A 19,363-nucleotide genomic window follows, 5' to 3' on the forward strand; every position below is an offset into this window, starting at 1 on the left:
AGAATGGTTGGGGTGGGGAGGGAGGGTAGACGGAGCCAGGAAGGGTTTGCAGAAAGCAGAGTCATTATGTTAAAAGCCTGGAATACAATGTTGTTGTTTTTGGTGGGGGGAGGCAGAGTCAGGGAAGGGGGAGGTGCAGAAAGCGAGAGGGCAAGGCCTTATTCTCCACGCTGGAGTCTGACTTGGTGGAGGTAATTTTGATCCTTCTCCTCTGGGGACCCCAAGACCCAGCTCTGCCCCCAACACCCTCCAGTCTGTTCCCTCCCCTATAAAATGGGGTTTGTTACTCCAACTTCAGAGAGGCTGTGAGACTAAAAAGAGCTAGGTGACAGGTGGCAGTTCCTGAGTCGCTTGCTTCACCCCGAGTTGCTGGAAGGCTGTGGGGTCTGCTGGACAAACGAGAGCAGTATGTTGACTTGCAAACCAAAACCGAGAGGGAGAAATGTGTCTCCTCAACGTCGCAGAGGGGATCCTTCTCCCCTGGGCCAGAACTATTCAGAGAAAGGCTCGGTACAGCCACGTGATAGAATAGTATGCAGCCGTGGAAATGGAGAGCCTGGAGCCCCGTTGCATCATGGGAAATGGTCACGTCGTCACGTGACCAGGCTCAGGGCAGAACTGCTTCTGTGCACTCGGACGTAGTCCGCGGGGACTTAGAACAGTGAAAGCTGCGTGGGAGGAGGGTTACCAACGTTTTTCTTTCCATTTTTTCCTTTCTGTTCACATTTTGCCAAACATGTAATAAAAATGCAAAAATATAAACCTTTATTTCCCCTCCCCAGTCAGAGAGCACTAACTTCTCCTACCGCTGTTCACGCCAGTCCCGGGATGACCAGTTGCTCTATTCTGTCCAGCCTCCAGTCATATTGTTTTGCAGCCAGATGCTCACATGCCTGCCTCGTCCATCAGTAACGGGGGTGAGGACCCAGGAGAAGAACCTCTTTGGGAATACAGGTGGCATCAGGAAAGTCCGTCAGCGATGGCAGGACCTCAGCCAGTGGGAGCTCTAAGCCAGGGAAGTGTCCAGATGGCGAGAACAGCGCCCTTGGGGTGTGCGCCCAGTTCTTTCTCTAGGACTGCTTCCTGTGCATCCCATGGCTGTACCAGCAAGCATCCTCTGGTCCTGCAGGCTTGCCTTGGAGCCTGACCAAGCTGATTGGACCAGGAGTCATCACCTGACCCCAGGAGAGCCAATCAATGATTTCCCCAGGAATATGGCTTTAGAACCAAGAGAATAGTGACTCTTCTTCAGGTGCCTGGAGCTGGGGCGCTGAGATACGTCAGCTGGGGAGCTGTGGGGCCTCTTATGTCTATCAGAAGGACTAAAGAAAGCAGAGGAGCTGCTGTGCAGAGAGGATGAGAGAAAACCATGAAGCCGATGCACAGAGAGGAAGAGAGGGTCACAGATGAGAGATAAGATTCCGGGCAACTTTTCAGCTCTTGGTCCCTGTATCTTTTTGAGGTCCCACTGCATCCTTGCCCTAGGGTTCTTCTGAAAGTCCCCACAGCCTATGCCTTCCCCCGTATTCTGCTTAAAATATGTGTCAGTTTCCTTGGGCTGCTCTGACAGATTAGCTGAAAACAACAAAAATTTATTCTCACGGTTCCAGAGGCGATGAGTCCGAAATCAAGGTGTTGGCAGGGATGGTCCCTTCCAGAGGCTAAGAGGGAGAGTCTGTCCCATGCCTCCATCTTATCCTCTGGTGGCCGCCAACAGTCTTTTGTGTTCCTGTCTCGTCTCTTCTGGGGGCTGCCTGCAACCCTTGGCATTCAATGGCTTTCAGATGCATCACTCTAATCTCTTCCTCGTCTTCAAAGGCCATTCCCCCTGTGCGTCTGTATCCAAATTTCCCTCTTCTCACCCTAATTCAGTGTGACCTCATCTTAACTAATCAGATCTGCGAAGGCAGGCCCTAGTTCCAATTAAAGTCACATTCTGAGATCCTAGGTGGGCACGAATTGTGGAGAGACAATGTTCAACCCAGAACAAGCTCTCTTGAGTTGGTTTATGTTATCTGAAATAAACAAATACAAAATCCCAATTAATACACAAATGGGTATCAGAAGTGGGATGCCGAAAGAAACAGTTTTGCAAAGAAAGTATTGAAACTCGATGTCTTGAGGCAGAGTGAGGGACCACGAGCATTCCTTATTCTTTGATGGGACACTGGCCATTCTTGCTATGTAGCAACAGATCCGTTAAACCATATGCAATGGTCTCATGGGACTTAGAACATGTGCCAACCAAGACCGAAGCTTTAGGAACCCGGGTGGCAAATGTCCAGGATATCGCGGTGCGAGTTACTTCTAGCCACCTTTAGAAGGTGCTGTTAGACAAACTTCAGTCTAATTCTGCTCAAGATCAGGAAAAAGCAAGGCAAACACTCTGTTAAGGGTAATTATTTTTTCCTATAGCCCGTGGCTACCGTGCGTCAGGTAATCATGCACTTGTACGTGGAGCAGGCACGTTCTCTGCCACGCCCTGTTAAGGGCACCAAGGTCGGCACACCGAACAGGGAAGTGCGAGCTCGCAGTTGGAATGCGGATATCTGGGAGGTGTCTCGGGAGGTGAACAACCCTCAACCTCCAGTCCCTCGAAAGCCTCCCACTGTCAGGTGGCATCAGGGCAGGCAAGGGGAGCATTCCAAGAGAAATTGGAGAAAATGCCTTCCTTCCACCCTAAGCCAGATGACAATTCCCTCTTCTCACCCTTTGGTTGGAGGAAGAATCCTGGGCCCCAGGGCACGGCCCAGTCTAAGGCTCTGTGTTGAACTGGACAGAATTTCATGGAATTGGGTACTGGAAAATGACGTGACCCAAAATAAAATCGACAGGCAGCCCAACTAGGATCTTATGGGGATTGGAACTCCAGGAAACCCAAAAACCTGGCCCACACACTGACGCCAATGAGACGCAGGCTCCTGGGGCAGCTGCGTCCTCTCCTGGAAAAAATTTCCCACGAAACTCTCAAGGGCGGACCCGAAAGACTTTAGACAAGGGATTCTGCCCCAGTGGGCAGAGCCGGGGGCAGCCATATTCGCCAACCCAGGAGCCACGGGAGGTAACCAGCAAAGCAAACCCCATATGAGAGCTTGTTCCTAATGTTTCATTTATTCTGCTGGTCCAGAATGTGTTTGTCCATGGCATGTGCTTCCCATAGATCAAGGGCGGTAGGAGAAGTTAGCATGGTCACTTAATCCATCGATGTGGGGGGGACCCCAACGAGATACCTTAGAGGAGATGCAGCAGAAGTTGAGGGGGGTGGGTGTCAACTGGACATGGCAGCTCTGGGGTGGAGCCCCGGATGCATCAGTTTGACATGACGTGGATTGCCCCACACTGGACAAAGGAAGAGGTATTCGTGGCTGACTTTATGCTGTGAAGGTTTAAGCAAAAGTAGTTGGGGTAGAGCCATCTGGGAAGAACCGAGGGAGCGGAGCAAGGCTGTGTGCTGGGCAGGGACGGACGGAATGGACCACGGCTGACGCTCTTATCTTTTAGGCTCTTACACTGTCCGCCTGGCCCCCTTTTCGGGTAAGCCCCCCTCATGTGAACATGAAGACAGGCTCTCAGCACACAGACCTGCCCACTGGCCACAGCTGATCGGGCTGGAGGGGAGGCTCCAATGCAAGGCAGACAGTCAGCTTCTCCCCAGGAAGATGGGCCTGGAAGTAGTTCTTTTGGGCAAAGGGATCCAGGATATGTCACTGTGGCAAGTGTGACACAGGTGGGCAAATGGGGATAGGCAAGTGATGCTGAGAAAGCGTCCAGGGCTGTTGGTTCCAGCGCCCTGAAGCTGGGCTGCGTCTCAGGGTTGCATGGGTGCACCCTGTACCCTTGCTATTAAGTCCCCTTCCTGCCTCAGCTAACGGGTTGATGTCTGGTCTTCAGACCACTCGTGCCTGGACTGGGGTATGGGGTGAAGCTGTGCCTTGAGAACAGGTAGACATTTGGTTAGCAAGGGAGCTGGCCCAGCTAGCCTCCCAGGGGTCCACCCCGCCCCCCCACCTCCTCGCCCCGCCCTCCATGCTGCACCGTGAGCTGTGACTCGCAGTTCCAGGACACCCTGGGCTGTCTCTGACTCCGCGCCTTCGCTGATGCTGTTCCCTCTGCCTGGAGCGCCCTTCCCAACTCTTCCTTCTGCGTCCCCAACACTCCATTTTCCTGACTACTCAGCACAGACATTATCTGCTGGCTCCCTTGCTGACTGGGGTCTTAAGTGCAGCTTGTGCCATCCCCACTGTGACAGCCTGTGTGCTCGGCCACCCTGGAAGCGGGGACTCTGCACAGACCTGGGCTGGCCGCCTGGATGGGAGCTCTGTGTCAGGCACCCAGAGAGCGTTTGTTACGAGTGAGTCTGCAGAAACACTCACTGAATGAGCTGAGCAGGGCAGTCATGGCTGGACCGGTCAGGCTTTGCTCTGGGAGGGGTCACAGGTCTGCAGCCACCGCAGAGGCAGGACAGGGGTCCTGGGCCCAGCCAGTGTGGGAACAGCTCTTCCATTTCCTTCCAGGAGGAAGCCGACACCCAGTGGCTCCACAGCTGGATGCTCAGAGGCCCGACAGCCTCAGGGAGGCAGGGAGGCTGGACCCATCTCTCAGAGTGGCCCCTCCATCCCTCATGGCACCAGAGATGCGGGTTCAGCCTGGCTCAGTCCATCCCTAGGCCTCACCCCAAGCCTAGGAATAATCAATGTTTCCAGACTGAGGATGGGAGCAAGGCCCCCCTCTCTGCTCCTCCCTTCAGCAGCCTCGCAGCCTCCCCCGCTGGCCTCCCAGTCTGTGCTGGCAGCATCGCCTGGAGACCTGAGCTGGAGACCACAGAGTCCAGTGCCTGGCAGCACGTCCATTCTCTCCCCAGCTTCCAGATGCCCCCCTGGATTCCCCCTGACCCCTGGGTTCCCTCCCCAGGCAGGCCTCGCCTTCACCTCCCCCCGCCCCCCTCCAGCTCTCTGTGATGAAAGACAGTGGTGCAAAATTCGTTGGGGAGAAAAACAGGAAGTGGTGCCTGAGAGCATGCCTGCAGAAGCGCTGCCCAGGTGGCGACTGTGGCAGCCCCTCCACCCGCAGCCTTACAGGAAAGTGGTGGGGGGGCAGCCCCAGCCCGAGCTGCGGGGGCGTGGGGGGCGGCGAGGGGGGACTCCAGCCTGGGACCCTTCGGCCACGAGGGGCTTTATTTTTAGCCCAAACATCACACCTACATCCTGCATTTTATATCTTCTCTTACCTTCTCACAAGGCTTCAAAGGTTAGCACAATGACCCCACTGTACAGGCTCAGAGAAGCCAAGTGACTCGTCTGAGGCCACACAGCCTTTCCCACGGCTAGGTCACGGCTCCTCGATTCTTTCTCAGACTTTGATTTCTATTTGTGGTGTGTTTTTGTTCTGGGCCTGTGAGCCCACAGTGGGTGGGAGGAGGAGGAGGGGGAGTGTAGTTTCTGGCTCCTTCATCTCTGCACATCTAAGCCGACGGTGAGAAAAAGGAGCAGAGACTGCAGCTGAGGACCCATCCCCAGAGGTTCCGTTTCCTGGAATGTGTTCCTGGAAGGGACAAGGGCCCCGGTCCCTTTGTGAGAGAAGAGGAGCAGGGTGTCAGGGAGAAGTCACCCAGCTGACAGCCGCAGAGGGCGGGCACTGGCACTGAGCCCCCGGCACCAGTCAGGCGTTTATGACCTCGACTGGCCGACAGGCCAAAGGACTCAGAACTTCGGGTGAGTTCAGAACCTTCCTTCTGTCCCAGGCCTGGACCACGGGGAAGCCCCAATCCCATAGCTTCGTGACTGAGAAGCCTCATGAGAATGAGACCCCAAGAAGGAGTGGGACTCGAGGTGCCCTGACCAGAGCGATAACCTCCCTGAGGGCCATTCCCATCCAGGTTCAATCCCTCGCCGGACCCCTGACCTCCCTTGGCCCAGGACCAATCACAGTAGGCAAACCGGGGCTTCTGGTGACTGTCCCCACAGAGACTCATCCCAAGCCCTTCCCTGCTCAAGGCTACTGGAGATCCGAGGCCTTTTTTTTGGGGGGGTTACCCTTATTGCTCAGGTTCCTCTCAGGCCTTGACCCACGAGGTCTCCCCGTGTTTCAGCTCCCCTTTGCCACCCATATCGACTTCCTGAACATCACCTCTGCCTCCAGCTATCTCTGGGTATCCCCCAACAGTCCACAGAGCTCTCGGCTGAGCTCCCAGGTCCACCCACCCTGCCCAGCCCCTGTGGAAGGCACTGCTGCCCACACGGTCCCTGAGGTTAAAACCACGGTGTCGTGCTGTGGCCTTCACTCACCTACCGCCCACATCCACGCCGTCCTCTGCCACAACAGGGCTCCTTTCTTAGAGGCCTCCGGGGACTGTCGGCCACAGCAGAAGCCAGGTGGGAACAGGTCCGAGGCACTGTCTGACTCGGTGGTTGCTCTGCTGCTCTCTGAGCGACAGCTGTGCTCTGCTCTGCCCTCTCCTGCTGGGCTGCTGGGCTGCAGAACTAGAAACAAAAGAGCCCCCCACTCCCCGCTCCGACCCCCCATCCCCCCCCCCCCACCTTCAGCATCAAAGGCATCCCCTCCCCCCTCTGCCCTCTCTGGGTAGCAGTGCCGGTCAGGACAGAGCAGCACCCGGGGCCAGCAGGAAGGCGGACATGGTGGAGCGGGCCTGGCCTCCTTTCCTTTGTAGAGGACACTCAGCCTCCGGTCCCAGCCACTCTCATATGAAAAAGGACTATAAAAACAAGTCGGTATTGGCAACGTGCTTAGAACAAGATCTGACTCTTGGTGAGGGCTCAATACGTGTTTATCATCATCATCATCTAAATCCTTGCAACCCTGTGAAGCCAGTCACACACTCCCATTTTACAGGTGAGAAAACCGAGGCAGGAAGGCGAGCCGCATGCCCACGTTTACGCAGCCTTAGTGGCTGAACAGGAGTTTGAACCTAAGTCTGTTGGAGGCTTGTGCTCTCAGCCATGGAGCATGCTTTCCAGTCTCCTCTGGTTGGGCGACCAGCTTTGGATGTACACAGAGCGCGCGTGCACGCACACATGTGCTGCTCCCACGCCCTGCAGGAGGACTGAATGGGACGAGGAGGCTGCACCCCGACGAAGAGGCGGGGCGCGGGGGCGGAGCTTGCCCGCCGCCCAGCCCACCTTCTTCTGCCAGGCTCCGCCTACCCCAACCTCGGAGGCCTCCCGGTTGGGCTCCAGGGAAGCACGAGGCGCCACCTGGTGGTGATGGGGGTAAACGCCGCCACTGTCCCAGCCGCGCACCCGTTTGGCTAAGGCGTGCGGCGATTCGGCCACGCTACTGACGACGCCCAGAACGCGGAGTTCACGCTCCGCCCGGCTCCGCTTCTCCCGGCGTGGGGAAATGAGGGTGAACCCTTGCGTTGCTGCGCTTGGGCTGCTGGTGGTCTGAGGCAGGTACCGAGGCAGCAAGCTCATTTTGCCGGAAATATATTGTATGTTCCTCCAGACTTCCGTTCCCTTTCTTAATTCCTGCCCGCGAGAGGCGGGTCATTCCGGAGCCGCTGTCCCGCTCAGCTGGGTGCCGGCGGCTCAGCCCGGTTCTCGCCTTTTGCTCTTTCCCTCTTCCCGTCGGCTCAGCGCCCGGCGGGCACCCAGCTGCACCCTGTTACAGGCGTCCCTCCCCTCCCCAGCTCCCCAGCGCACCCTGCAGCAGCCACGCGGCCTCTCCACCTGGGCACTTGGCGGCCCCTTCCAACCGAATCTGACCCCAAATCCACTTCCCGCCCAACCTTCCCGCTCCTGCACTGTCTGCTTCAGTGAAGGCTGTCCCCCTGGGGACAAAGCAAACACCTGCCTCACTGTTCACTTCTCTCTTCTCAGCCACCATATGCAGGTGTCGCCAAGCCTCGCTGTCTGTGTGACCGACAAGGGGTGGGGGTGAGGAGGAAGAGAGGGTACAGGTTTCACTCGTTCATTCAACGCATGCTGTCAAATGCCACTAGACGCTATCCTAAGCTCTGAGGATTCAGCAGTGACCAACGTCCCTGCCCCCAGGGTATTCTAGTGTGAGTGCGTGAGGGAGCAGATGACGCAGAAACAAATAAGAAACGAGTCCGTTCAGACCCCTTGCACGGGCGTATGTGCCAGGAAGAATAAGAAAGCGGAGTGGGGCCGCCGTCCCCAGACCCCCGGGTGTGCGCCTCACCTTCCTGAGGCTCCACCCCCCGCATCAGCGGCTGCTGCCTTCAGCCCCACCGGGCCTTCCTCTGGGCGAGTGACCCCACGCGAGGACTCCTGCCCTCCCGCCTCACATCCAGTATGTCCCGCCAGGCGTCCTCCCGTGTGGATTCCCTCCTCACCTGGCTGGGGGGTCCAATGCCTCATCTGGCCACCGGGGCATGTGCTGTATGGCCTGCTCCCCCCCCCACGCCCCCACCATCCTGATGCCTTTGGACTGAATCCTTAAGGGAGGAGAGGGGACAGAAGGAGGAGAAGGAGAGAAAGCAGCCCTTCAACTTGATATTTTGAAAAGTTTCAAACCCATCAAAAAGCTGAAAGGGTCGTGCAGTGAACACCACGTGCCCCGAAGATATATCTTAAGATGGCGGGAGGGGGCAGGGGAATAGCCTGTTTGAAAGCTGACGAAGCAGGCGAGGCTGGATGGAGTCCTTGAGAGGGGAGGCTGTGGGGTGAGGGCTCGGCGGAGGGGCCGGCCGTGGGTGGGATCCGGGACAGTTCAGCCATGGTGACAGGCCGGAGGGGAGAGGACAGAGCCGGCTGTCCATGGGCTGGGAGATGCAACGTGGGAGCGTGTGGACTCTGAGTTTTGTGTGTTTTTCCCCTTAGTCAGAAAGGAAGCTCGTCACCGAGAGCGAGAAGCGGGAAGGAGGTGCTGAGAATGGCAGGCAAGGTCTCCCAGGCGCGGGGAGGCCCGAGACAGTGGCCCCCCGGTTCTGCCGTCATGCAGCTGCGGGGAGACCCATCCGCGTGGCTGTGCTCTTCTCCAGCGCTTTGGTCTGAGTGGTTCTGCACCCCCACCGTACCCCCACCTTGTCTTCCTGCTGCCCCTGCCCGCCCACCACCCCCCCTCGCCCCGGAGATGCCCGATCTCTGGGGGCAGGGCCTAGAGGAGAGAAGCTGGCAGCCGAAGCTTCCTCCCTCCGGGCCGAGAGGGAAGAGAGGTGGTGGAGGGAGGGCCTGTCGGCAGAGGCTCTGGGTCCAGCCACAGCCAGGCGGGCTCCCCCACTTCCTCCACCCGTGTGACGGTTTCTCTCACTTTGCCGCCTGGAGCATTTCGGTTGAAACTTCTGATTCCAGCCCCTTCCCTCTAATTCGACTGCCCTCTAGTCTCTGCCAGATCCTATTTCTATGAGTTCAATGTCCTACAGGTGTTAGCTAGGCAAAGACATAGAAAGTTCTGGAAAGGTCCTGAGTGGGAATGATCGTAAACAGCTCTCACCAAGTACTAAGCATCCTTTGTGTTAACTCACTCAGTTCTCACAATGGTCCTCTACGTAGCCTCTATGACGGGTTGCATGGCACAGGTGAAAGGTGGAAGAACAGAACAGAGAGGGGCTAAGGTGATGTGCTCGTGTCTAGACAAGCTGGAGTCTGAAGCCAGACCCCCCCTAGGCCTGACATGATCAAGAAACTGAGGGGGCCCACCAGGCTGGATGGGAAGGGCGGGGTGGTGGCAGGATCAGCTACATAATGTGCAGGGTCCCGTGCAAAGTGAAAATGTGGGCCCCTGCTCAAAAATTATTAAGAATTTCAAACTGGTGTTTCTAGCAGAGCATTAAACCAAGCGTGGGCCACTCAGGTCACACGCCTGTGAAGCCAGGGTGGCGGAGAAGAGAGACAGGCAGGACCAGAGAGGTCCGGGGCGGGTTGTAGTGGGAGATGTCACGCTGTCACCTTTGCCTTCTCGCAGGTGACCTGCTCCCCGGCCTTCCAGGCCCAGCCCGCAGGGGCTCCGTTGTCGGGGGCAGAAAACCTCCCGGGTCCTGAGATGGCCAGGCCAGAATGCAGGGACAGGGGCAGCAGCCCTGTGACAGAGAGGAGTCACAGATGGGGCTAGGTCTTTTCTTCCTTCAGTACGACCCCTCCTCTCTCTCCAGACCCCCTTCTCTGAACCCCAAATCCCCCAAACCCTGAGAGATCGCTGTATCAGGACTAGTGGCTCCCTCCACTTCCTTCTTCCTCCCACACTAGGCCATTGGCTCAGGGAGATGGCCTCCATCCCAAGGCACGGGGCTGGCGACATTTAAAATGTGTGACAAACGTGTTCTGAGCATCCCTTACACACACAGAACTCCCTACAATTCACCCGCGCTCCCGCTGAGCCTGTAACTGCGACCATCGTGTCCTCTTGGCCCATTTGCATGAAGCCCGATACCCAACAGCAGGGTGGGGGTGCTTACAAAAGTTACAGAAAAGACAGAAAAGTGCGCCATTATTAGAAATCGTGGAGAAGTACTTTAAAGGGGAGGGACAATGCCAGGATGTGAGACAAAAAACGAACCAGAGCATCTGCTGCTCCCTGGCCCCAGAGGGCTCTTCACGCTCTTGTTGCCAGCCCCGATGAGAACCCCACAATGGGGGCATCGACACCCCCACTCTAGGAGACCCAGAGACCCAAAGGCCTGTGTGTGTTCGCCCAGGTGAAAAGAGGCGGAGATGGGATCTGAACTCAAATCATCTGATGACACCAAGTTACAGCATCAACCACCCATGCTCAGCTGTCCGCCCCATGGACCCAGCACCGTGCGGGTCCCTGATACCGCATGACACCTAGACCTCACCCCCGCCCTGCAGGGGACCACAGATCCACCATCTCTCATCCCAGCCCTTGGGGCCTAATGGGTTTCAGAATTTGGGGCGTTTCGATTTTAGAAAGCTAACAGACCCATGCTCCATATCACGGCCAGAATCAAACCCATGAGCAGCTCTGCAGCAAACTGTGTCTTTCTCGCAAAGCGTGTGTGTGTTGCGGGCGGAGATCGAGACTGTAGCTTCACGCAGTTCGGGTTAGAGATTTTGCCAAGCGAGTTTGTCTCAAATAGACAGTTTCTCTTCTCAGAGCTCTGGGGCTTCAGAATTCACAATAAGGAAGGGATTGGGAATCTATACACAGAACTGAGGCACATAATAAAGGGTCCAATCTGACATGGAAAGTGGCTGAGCTGGGATTTAAATCACGTCGAGCCATCAGCTTCTGGGCTCGCTGCCCGCTTCACCCCCTCCCCCTTCATAGCTACTATGTAACAAGCAGCCGTTTGTTACAGGTGTTTCACACCAAGCACCTTCACACTGTAGGCTGGTTTGATCTCACAGCATCCCCAAGAGATAGAAAATGAGTCCCAGTTTTTTTTCCAGGAAGAAACTGAGTCTCTGCAGAGTAATTAATTTATCCAAGGTGAGCGGGTCGGTAACGAACTGGTACAGACGGGATGCCATCCCTTTCCACCTGCTTCCCACGGGGCAGCTGGATTTTCTCTGAACAGTTCCTCTTGTGCTCTGGACACATACATACATATATAATACACACACGCGTGCACGCGCACACACACACATATTACAAACCGTAAGTGCTTGGAAACGTGTATTGTGCACCGGATATAAGAAATCCTTGCCTGCTTTCACTCCTTCTCAATCCTATCTCCCCGGGTAATTGTTGCTAACAGTTCGGTTCCTTCACGGCAGGGTGGGGTGTGTCACTGAGGGTTCTGGTGCAGGATGAAAATGCGGGGCTTCTTGTTCAAAAAGCATTGAGAATTCCAAGATGGCGACAGCAGAGCATTAAACCAAGTAGATCGTGGGACCTTTCTGAATACGGGGGCTGTGCCACCGCGCGGGTCTCACACTCAGGAGGCCACTCTTGCTTCTTGGTGTGTTTCTTAAAATCACTCATAAATACATGCAGGCCTTTAAATAAATATAAAAAGGCAACCAACTGTATGCGTTATTCTGCAACTTGCTTTTCTCATTTATGAAGAATAACAAGTAACACTGTGGACCAGGCACTTTACATGCTTATCTCATTTCCAGTGCTATCACGTGGGTATGGCAGGATATAGGATAAACCGTCATTATCCCCATTAGTACAGATGGGGAGACTGAGGCATAGAGAGGAGCAGTCCAGGGCCACCATGTGGCAGATGGAGGATTAGAAGACAGGCAGTTTGGTTTGGAGATTGCCCGCCTCGCTCATACTGGCTTGTTAGCAATAATTACTGTAGATTGTGGGTGGCTTCCAGGTTCTCGACTTCCTACCAGTAGAGACACTGAATAGAGATGTGCCATGTTTATTTAATCGGTCCCCCTGACAATGGACATACAGGTTGCTTCCAATTTCTTGATATTTACATAAACAACCCTGCAGTGACCCTCTTCAGCCCATTTCTTGATAAAAAAATGTTCTCTGGACCTGACTGTAAATAAAGACAGGGTCTCAGTTCGGGCCAATGCAATGATTTTCAATCTCAGGTCTACAAAACTGGGGTAACTTTAAAAAATTTTAACTTTATATTGAAATATATCATCTGTATTAGTTTGCTAGGGCTGCCAAACAAACAAACCAACACACAGACCGGCAGCTTAAACAACAGAAATTTATTTTCTCACAGTTCTAGAGGCTGGAAGTCCAAGACCAAGGTGTTGGCAGGTTCGATTTCTCCTGAGCTCTCTCTCCCTGGCTGGCAGATGGCCACCTTCTCCGTATGTCCTCCCTCACACGGACTTTTCTCTGTGTGTGCACATCTCTGGTGCCTCTCTCTCCCTTCTTATAAGGACACCAGTCCTACTGAATTAAGGTTCCACCCTTATCACACCTCCTTTAACTTTAATTATCTCCTTGAAGGGCCCATCTCCAAATACAATCATGTAGAGGCTTAGGGCTTCAACGTACAGACTGTGGGGATGCAATCCGATCCATCACATCCATGTGGGGAAGCGCACAGCTCCTAAGTGTGCAGCTTGATAAGTTTTCACGAACTGTTTTAACAGTGAATAGATCAAGAAATAGAATATTAGCAGCATCCAGAGGCCCCCCCTCCCAAAAAAAGGTCCCCTTCTAGGTAGGTACTTCTCAACCCCCCGAAGAGTAACCACGATTGTGATTCTAACCTGATAGATCATTTTTGTCTGATTTTGAACTTTTTATATAAATAAATATTTATGTATTCATTTGCGTCTGCCTTCTGTCATTCCATAGTATGCTGCGAGTTCATCCATGTTGTTGGGTATAGCAAAACTCTGTGTATTTCGTTGCTGTGTAGATGTCTACATGTATAAATATCTACATTTATCATGATTTATGTATCCATTCCACGTGGATGGACATTCAAGTCATTTCTAGGTTTTGGTCCTGCAGCAATTGCAAGAGATGAATATGGACTGTGCTAAATAAAGAGCTCTCAGCCTCTGAGAATCTAACAGTTGAAGGAATCAAACTTTAATGAGCTCCTACTATGTGCCAGGTATCTGCACACAGATCATTGTGCTTGGTTATTTTTCCTGGGCCCGTGAAAGTGGTCTGCTCGGCTCTCTAGCCCAGTACTACTGTTCTGTGCTTATCTGTTTCCATGTATTCCCCTTTCCCCAGCTAAACTGATCCATCCGGGTCTCTGGGGATCGGAACCAGCACCAGTAGGTTTTAAAGTTCCCGGGGGATTCCAATATCCTGCTAAGGTTGCAAACCAGTGATTTCAACTCAAAATTTTAGAGCCATGTGTTAACGAGGCCGGCCAGTTCCATGGGCCTGTGGGTGCGGCTTGGGGGGTCTTGGCTGGCCCCCCTTCAGGCAGCTGGTTACAAAAACCAGCCTGGAATCAGAAGGAAGACTGGGGTGGGCCAGGGGGTGGAGAGCAGGTGCCGCCTCCTGGAACTGCCCTCAGAGTCCCTTACTGGCACAGACAGGGGCTTGAGAGCAGATCAAGGCATCGCCCCCGCCCCCAGAAGCCCGCCAAAGACATAGATTCATGGGTTCCTCCCCAGACCTGAGGTCAGACTTCTAATGAGTCCTGTGCACATGCAAGTTTGAAAAACACGGATTTCAAAAGCAGGCAAATTCAGAATATGGGATCCAGGGTGGCAAGCCACTGTCCCATGTTCCTGTGGGGAGAGGCAGTGCCTCAGTCTCCTCATTTGTCAAACGGCTCTGACGATCTCTAAGGCTTTTTCCAGCAAGAGCCTCTGGTGCAACCTGAGCCGAGTCTGAATTGGTTACAGGCAGAAAGCTTTTGAGTCACTGTTAAGTGCTATGTTAACACCTTAAAAAAGACACCACTTTCAAAAAAGCTGCATTTGGCTGGTGGTGTGTTTCTAATGATAATTTGGGAACCAAGGAAAAGAGTGGAGAAATTTATTAGGGGGAAAATGCCTACAAAAAGTAGTTAAGGCAACTGTCCCATTAGGCAGTGTTATTGTAAATGGCTAGGATTCCCCAAGTTCTGTAAGATATTTTTAAAATAAACTCTTTAGTCTACGGCCATGCTACCCTGAACACACCTGATCCCGTCTGATCTCGGAAGCTGAGCAGGGTCGGGCCTGGTTAGTACTTGGATGGGAGACCACCAAGGAAGACCAGGTACTGTAGGCGTAAAAAAAAAAATAAAATAAATAAGGGATTGTAAGCTGAACAAGGTCCTTGCAATCTGTGAAGTCAACCAAGGGTTGCCTCGCCTAAAAAATAAATAAGGAACTTTTTATTGAGCATGGTTTTAGATTTTCAGAAAAGAGTACAGAGAGTTCTTGCATCCCCCACATCCAGTTCCCCCTGTTGCTACCATGTCACGTTATTGTGGCATTTGTCACAACGAATGAACCAATATCACTATTAGCAAAACTCCATAACAAAGTTTTGTTCTTACGTAGGAAGGTAGTTAGGGAATCCATACTAATGGCATGGAGTCCAGTGATTTTTGCGGGGTAAAAGTTCAACAGAATGTGTCCAGAAGCAACTTTAGGCTGCTTACTGTTTACTCAGCACAGAAAAAGGGACTTGCTTGCTTGGTCTCTTCCTGCACCGCTCCACTGTGCCAGGGGTCACTCGGGGACACGTATGCAAGCCTTTTTGTAAAGTCGTGGGCAAATGCAGTGAGTAGTTTGGTAGGTTTTAGTGATGGGGCCAAATAGCAATGAAATATTGTAGCCGACTGCCCCCTTTACTACTTAAAAGGTCAGAAGAGAGAGCTCTTGTCCCCCAAACCCGATCACAGTGAATTTGGAAGCTGCAAGTTCATAACAAGCTGTCGAGATCTCTGGGAAAAAAAAAAAAAAAAGAAAGAAAAGAAAACCAAATTTCCAGACAAAACCCCAGCTCAGCAAAGCCCTCAGCAGCTGCTGGGGAGACTCTAGGTCACAGAGTGAGTGCCCTGCCCCAGGACCGGTGCTCTGTGCTAGACTTTGCCATAAAACTGGCTTCCCAAGACCTAGCAGTTCTTGGGAATGCCTTGGCGACAAGGCTTGCATGCTACGGCCGTGCAGCCTGGAACTGCGCTAATGCCTGTCGCTTAGACGGATTAATTTGGAAATATCCACTAGCATTAGAAGGAAGAGTTAAATTCACGTAGAGAAGTTTCTATACAAGGCACGGAGTGGCGCCATCCGCTTGCCCCCACCTCGGTCACGCAGGCGGTGAGGGGACCCCTGCATATTTACACACGATTCAAGCCAAGTACCAAATCTCTAACGCGATTACGTAGAGGAAAACATCAAATACATTAAATGCAGCTACATGCGTAGATCTTGGTCTCAGATCTTTCTTGGTTCTCCGAAAATTGACAACTTTTAGTAAAAAACAAACAAAAACAGAAAACTTTCCACCTTCAGAGTTGAGGGGGACCACGAAAAGACCCCAATCGATTTCACCCGTACCCTCAGCCCTGAGCAGTTGGGCCGGTGAGCGCACCGAGCAGGTAGACGGACCCACAGACATCGCACCCTCAAATTGCCTTCTGTAAACTCAAAGCAGTTGAGTGTCTGCCCCAGGGGGCTCTTTCTTTGGCGTCGCGTATGCTTTCTCTAGGCAGCAAGGGCGGCGCCCACACTCGGCATCCGGGGCAGTTTTTGGACCTGCCCAGACCCGCCTCCGGGAAAGCGGCCGGCTCTGCCCAGAGCTGCCCGCCCGCGAGCGGCTCCTTAGCGTGCTCAGTATTCGGTTTTAGGGGCAGGACCAGTATCGCACGGGTCAGCAGCAGCTTCGTTCTGCAGGTCCAAAGCCAGCGGCTCCGCCCATCCCCGCCCCCTGCCTGTCCCCCGACCCCCGAGTCGGAGGCCCCACCCCTGCGACGAGGCCACGCCCAACACCCCCCACCTCCACCCCGCGCGCGCGCGCTCACCCCTGACCCGCCGCGGACCTGTTGTCTCCACTCGCCCCTCCCCCCCCCCCCCGATCCAGCCTCATCCCCTTGCCTTTGTTGGGGTCCCGGGAGGGTCAGGTCGGTGGGGCCAGGCCAGGCAGGACATTCGCAAATGCCCTTCCTTCCTCTCCCTCTGCGAGACTCTCCCCACCCCGAGCCCTGCCCAGTCTTAAACCTCGCGGACGGCTCCCCTGAGTGTGGATGACAGGCACCTTCCCCCAAACAGATCCACAAAGACAAAATTGCATATATCAGACCCGTTCGTTCCCTAGTGACTCCCAGTATGAGATTGGAAGTTGGCTCCCACCGGGGGTCACCCTCACTGGCCTTCACAGGGGGCCCTCCAGCATCCAGGTTTGGCTCATAGGACGGGGCGGGGCGGGGCGGGGGTGTGTGTGTCAAAGCTTGTGTCACTCAGGTCTTTGCAAGCTAAAGTGCTACAAACCCTATGGGACTCCTTTTCTGGGCACCAGCCTTCTGCCACTGTCACCTCTGCTTCCCGCCCCACTCCAGGGGTGTGGATTTTCAGGGCGAGGGGAGGGGCTGGATGCCTCCTGGCCTCTGCCGTCCTATACAACGTTCTCTTACGATAGTAACTTGTGACTGTTCCTTTAATCCTGTCGAACGGACATTTCATTCATTCATTCGAAAACATTTAATGAGCCTCAACTGGGAGCCAAGGTCTCCTCCCCGGTGGAAGTTGTGTTCTAAATGGGAAGGCAGCTGAGCCAAGTAATCGAAGGGGACAGCCACTTCTTGCAACTGAATGGAGGCAGTTGTAGGATATTGAGAGAATAACAGGGAACCCATTCAGGCCACTCCTGGGCGGTGGCCTTTCAGTGGGACCTGAAGCTGTGCAGTTAAGGGAGGGGAGCTCCTGGCAGGAGCACAGCAGAAGCTGTCAGTCCCATCAGCTCTCTCCAAAGCACTCAGTGCACATGCTCAAAGCTGAATTTTAAAACCTACGTTCTCCCCATGCCCCGCTTCTGGTTTCCCCAGATCAGAAAGGGACACCTCCGTGCAGCTAACCGTGCACACATAAACCCAGAGGTCAACCTGGACGCCCCTTCTGCCCCCACCTCCAATCACCAAGTCCTGTGGGTTGTCCCCTGGAACCCGATGGTGTCGCTCTGCTTCCATCCTGTCCTGGCGGCCATTTCTCTCCCCAGAATGGTGGAGCAGCCCCCTGCCGGCTCTCTGGTTTCCTTTGTGTGCGTCCGACCCAGGTTCGCATTCTGCTAAATGATCCTTTAAAAATGCACCTTTGCTCCTGGCACGATCTTGCTTAAACTGGACACTGGCTTTCTCTTTACTGTTAGGATGAAATCTACACTCTCTAATGCACCCTACATGGGCCCCCGCTCTCCTCCTGGGCTCCTCTCGAACCACTTACATCCTCCCTCCCTGGGTTCTTGACACACTAACCTTCCAATTCCCTGCAAGCCGGCCCCTGGGCCTTTGCACGAGCACTTACTCCCACTCACGGTGATCTCCTTCATCTTGCCTTCAAGTTTCATCTCCAACCTCCTGACTAGTCACATCCGAGGTGCCATGTCCCACCGCTTCACAGCCCTTTTGGTGTGGCTGTGTGATGACTGTGTGCTCATCTAAGGCTGCCTCTGGCCCCGTGGGGCAGAGGCATCTCTCCTTTGCTCACCTTTGTAGCCCTGCGAACCTAGCACAGCCCGGCACGTGCTCAGGGCACAAACATGGCTGGCGATGGATGAAGGAAAGAGCGTGCTCGGGAAACCATGGCTCCCTCCCTTCCTTCACTGATCCAGCTCGCTCTCACCGGGTGGACGGACAGGATGCACACATCCAAAGCTAGTGAAAGTGCAGACAATCCCACGTTGGCCCCGAAGCTAAGCTGGCTGTACCCAGCCCTCGAGGGACTGAGACCAGCTTTCCTGACGTCTACCCCTGGTAGCAAATGTCCTCAGGGTTGCTACCATGAAAAGGCACTTCGCAGTGGTGCAGCCACTCCGGACGCCCGGACGTGCCATGAGAGGCTTCTGCCTCTGATCACCCCTCAGAAGGGCTGGGAGACCACAGGGGTCCTCCCTCTCCCATTGCAGGGAGGGGCCCAGGCATTGCAGGGCTCATTGTTAAGGGGGGCGTGACATGCTAGCAGTGGTCCTCAAACCTTCTTCTGACATAAAACTCAGGTGAAGCCCAGCATATGAAAACCGAGCCTCTCTGCCAGGAGGTAGGTGGGCGCCAGGCTTCCTGCCAGCCTCTTCCTCCTCCCTGGAACCCGGGTGAAAACCACCTCTTTACAAATATGACTAGAGCCTGGATCTTCTGATCATCCTTCCTCCCCTCATGCAAGCTGTCTGGGATCGAGGGCAGGTTTCCTAAGCAAGTCGGCTCAGGATTTTTGAAAAAAACTAGATCATTTTCTGTATCTTCCTAGAATGCAACCAGGCAATGAATAGAGCAAGCTTTAGAACCTCGATAAGCCTTTGATAGAACGATTCAACTCTCAAGAATTATCCTAAGGGCCTTAAATACAGAAATGCATAAGACATAGGTACCTACAGAGATGTTCTGTCTGTCCCCATTATAAAGGCAGAACTGACGGGTCTAGGTGTGTGGCAGTGAGGGAAGGAAGGTGGCCTTTAAGAGGGATGAGAACGCACTTACGGACATAACAGGTGACAAAATCAAGTGACTAAATGCTGTGTACAGAAAAATCTCATTTTTGTAAAAAAACCATGTAGATACATATGTAGAAAAAGACTGAGTAGGTACCAATATTCAATTCTGAGATTATGGGACATGTTCTTTTTTGCTCACTTGTATTTTTGGGTTTTCTATAATAAATATTGCCCTTTCATAAAAACAGATGACATTAGTCATGAAATATAAACTAGAGAAAAAAAAAATCCCACCCAGAAACCACACATGGGGATTTGGGGTTACGTAGGACCCCCCCGTTTGGTTCCCTCCTCACAGTGTTGGGCTGCGTGCGGGAGGGGAACCCTAGACAAGGGATAGGCAGGTGACCTGTGGGAGCCACAGGTTTTTCCTTGACATGTACTTTGCAGG

At 53.8% G+C, this 19,363-nt stretch overlaps 1 long non-coding RNA gene and 1 other non-coding gene across 2 annotated transcripts; one reads left to right on the forward strand and one right to left on the reverse strand.

The window, feature by feature from the left end:
- Positions 1-211: 211 nt before the first annotated feature.
- On the reverse strand, positions 212-6,432 carry LOC105307216. The gene is made up of 4 exons (XR_897194.2): positions 6,285-6,432; positions 5,228-5,566; positions 3,231-3,376; positions 212-2,015 (listed from the first exon to the last, which is right to left on the reverse strand). It is a non-coding gene; the product is annotated as an uncharacterized LOC105307216 (long non-coding RNA).
- An 8,002-nt stretch (positions 6,433-14,434) lies between these two features.
- Positions 14,435-14,553, forward strand: LOC111732723. Its single transcript, XR_002777671.1, has one exon. It is a non-coding gene; the product is annotated as a 5S ribosomal RNA (ribosomal RNA).
- The last annotated feature ends 4,810 nt before the right edge of the window (positions 14,554-19,363 follow it).

Source organism: Pteropus vampyrus, unplaced genomic scaffold, assembly GCF_000151845.1.
Source record: "Pteropus vampyrus isolate Shadow unplaced genomic scaffold, Pvam_2.0 Scaffold484, whole genome shotgun sequence".
In the NCBI taxonomy this organism is placed as follows: Eukaryota; Metazoa; Chordata; class Mammalia; order Chiroptera; family Pteropodidae; genus Pteropus; species Pteropus vampyrus.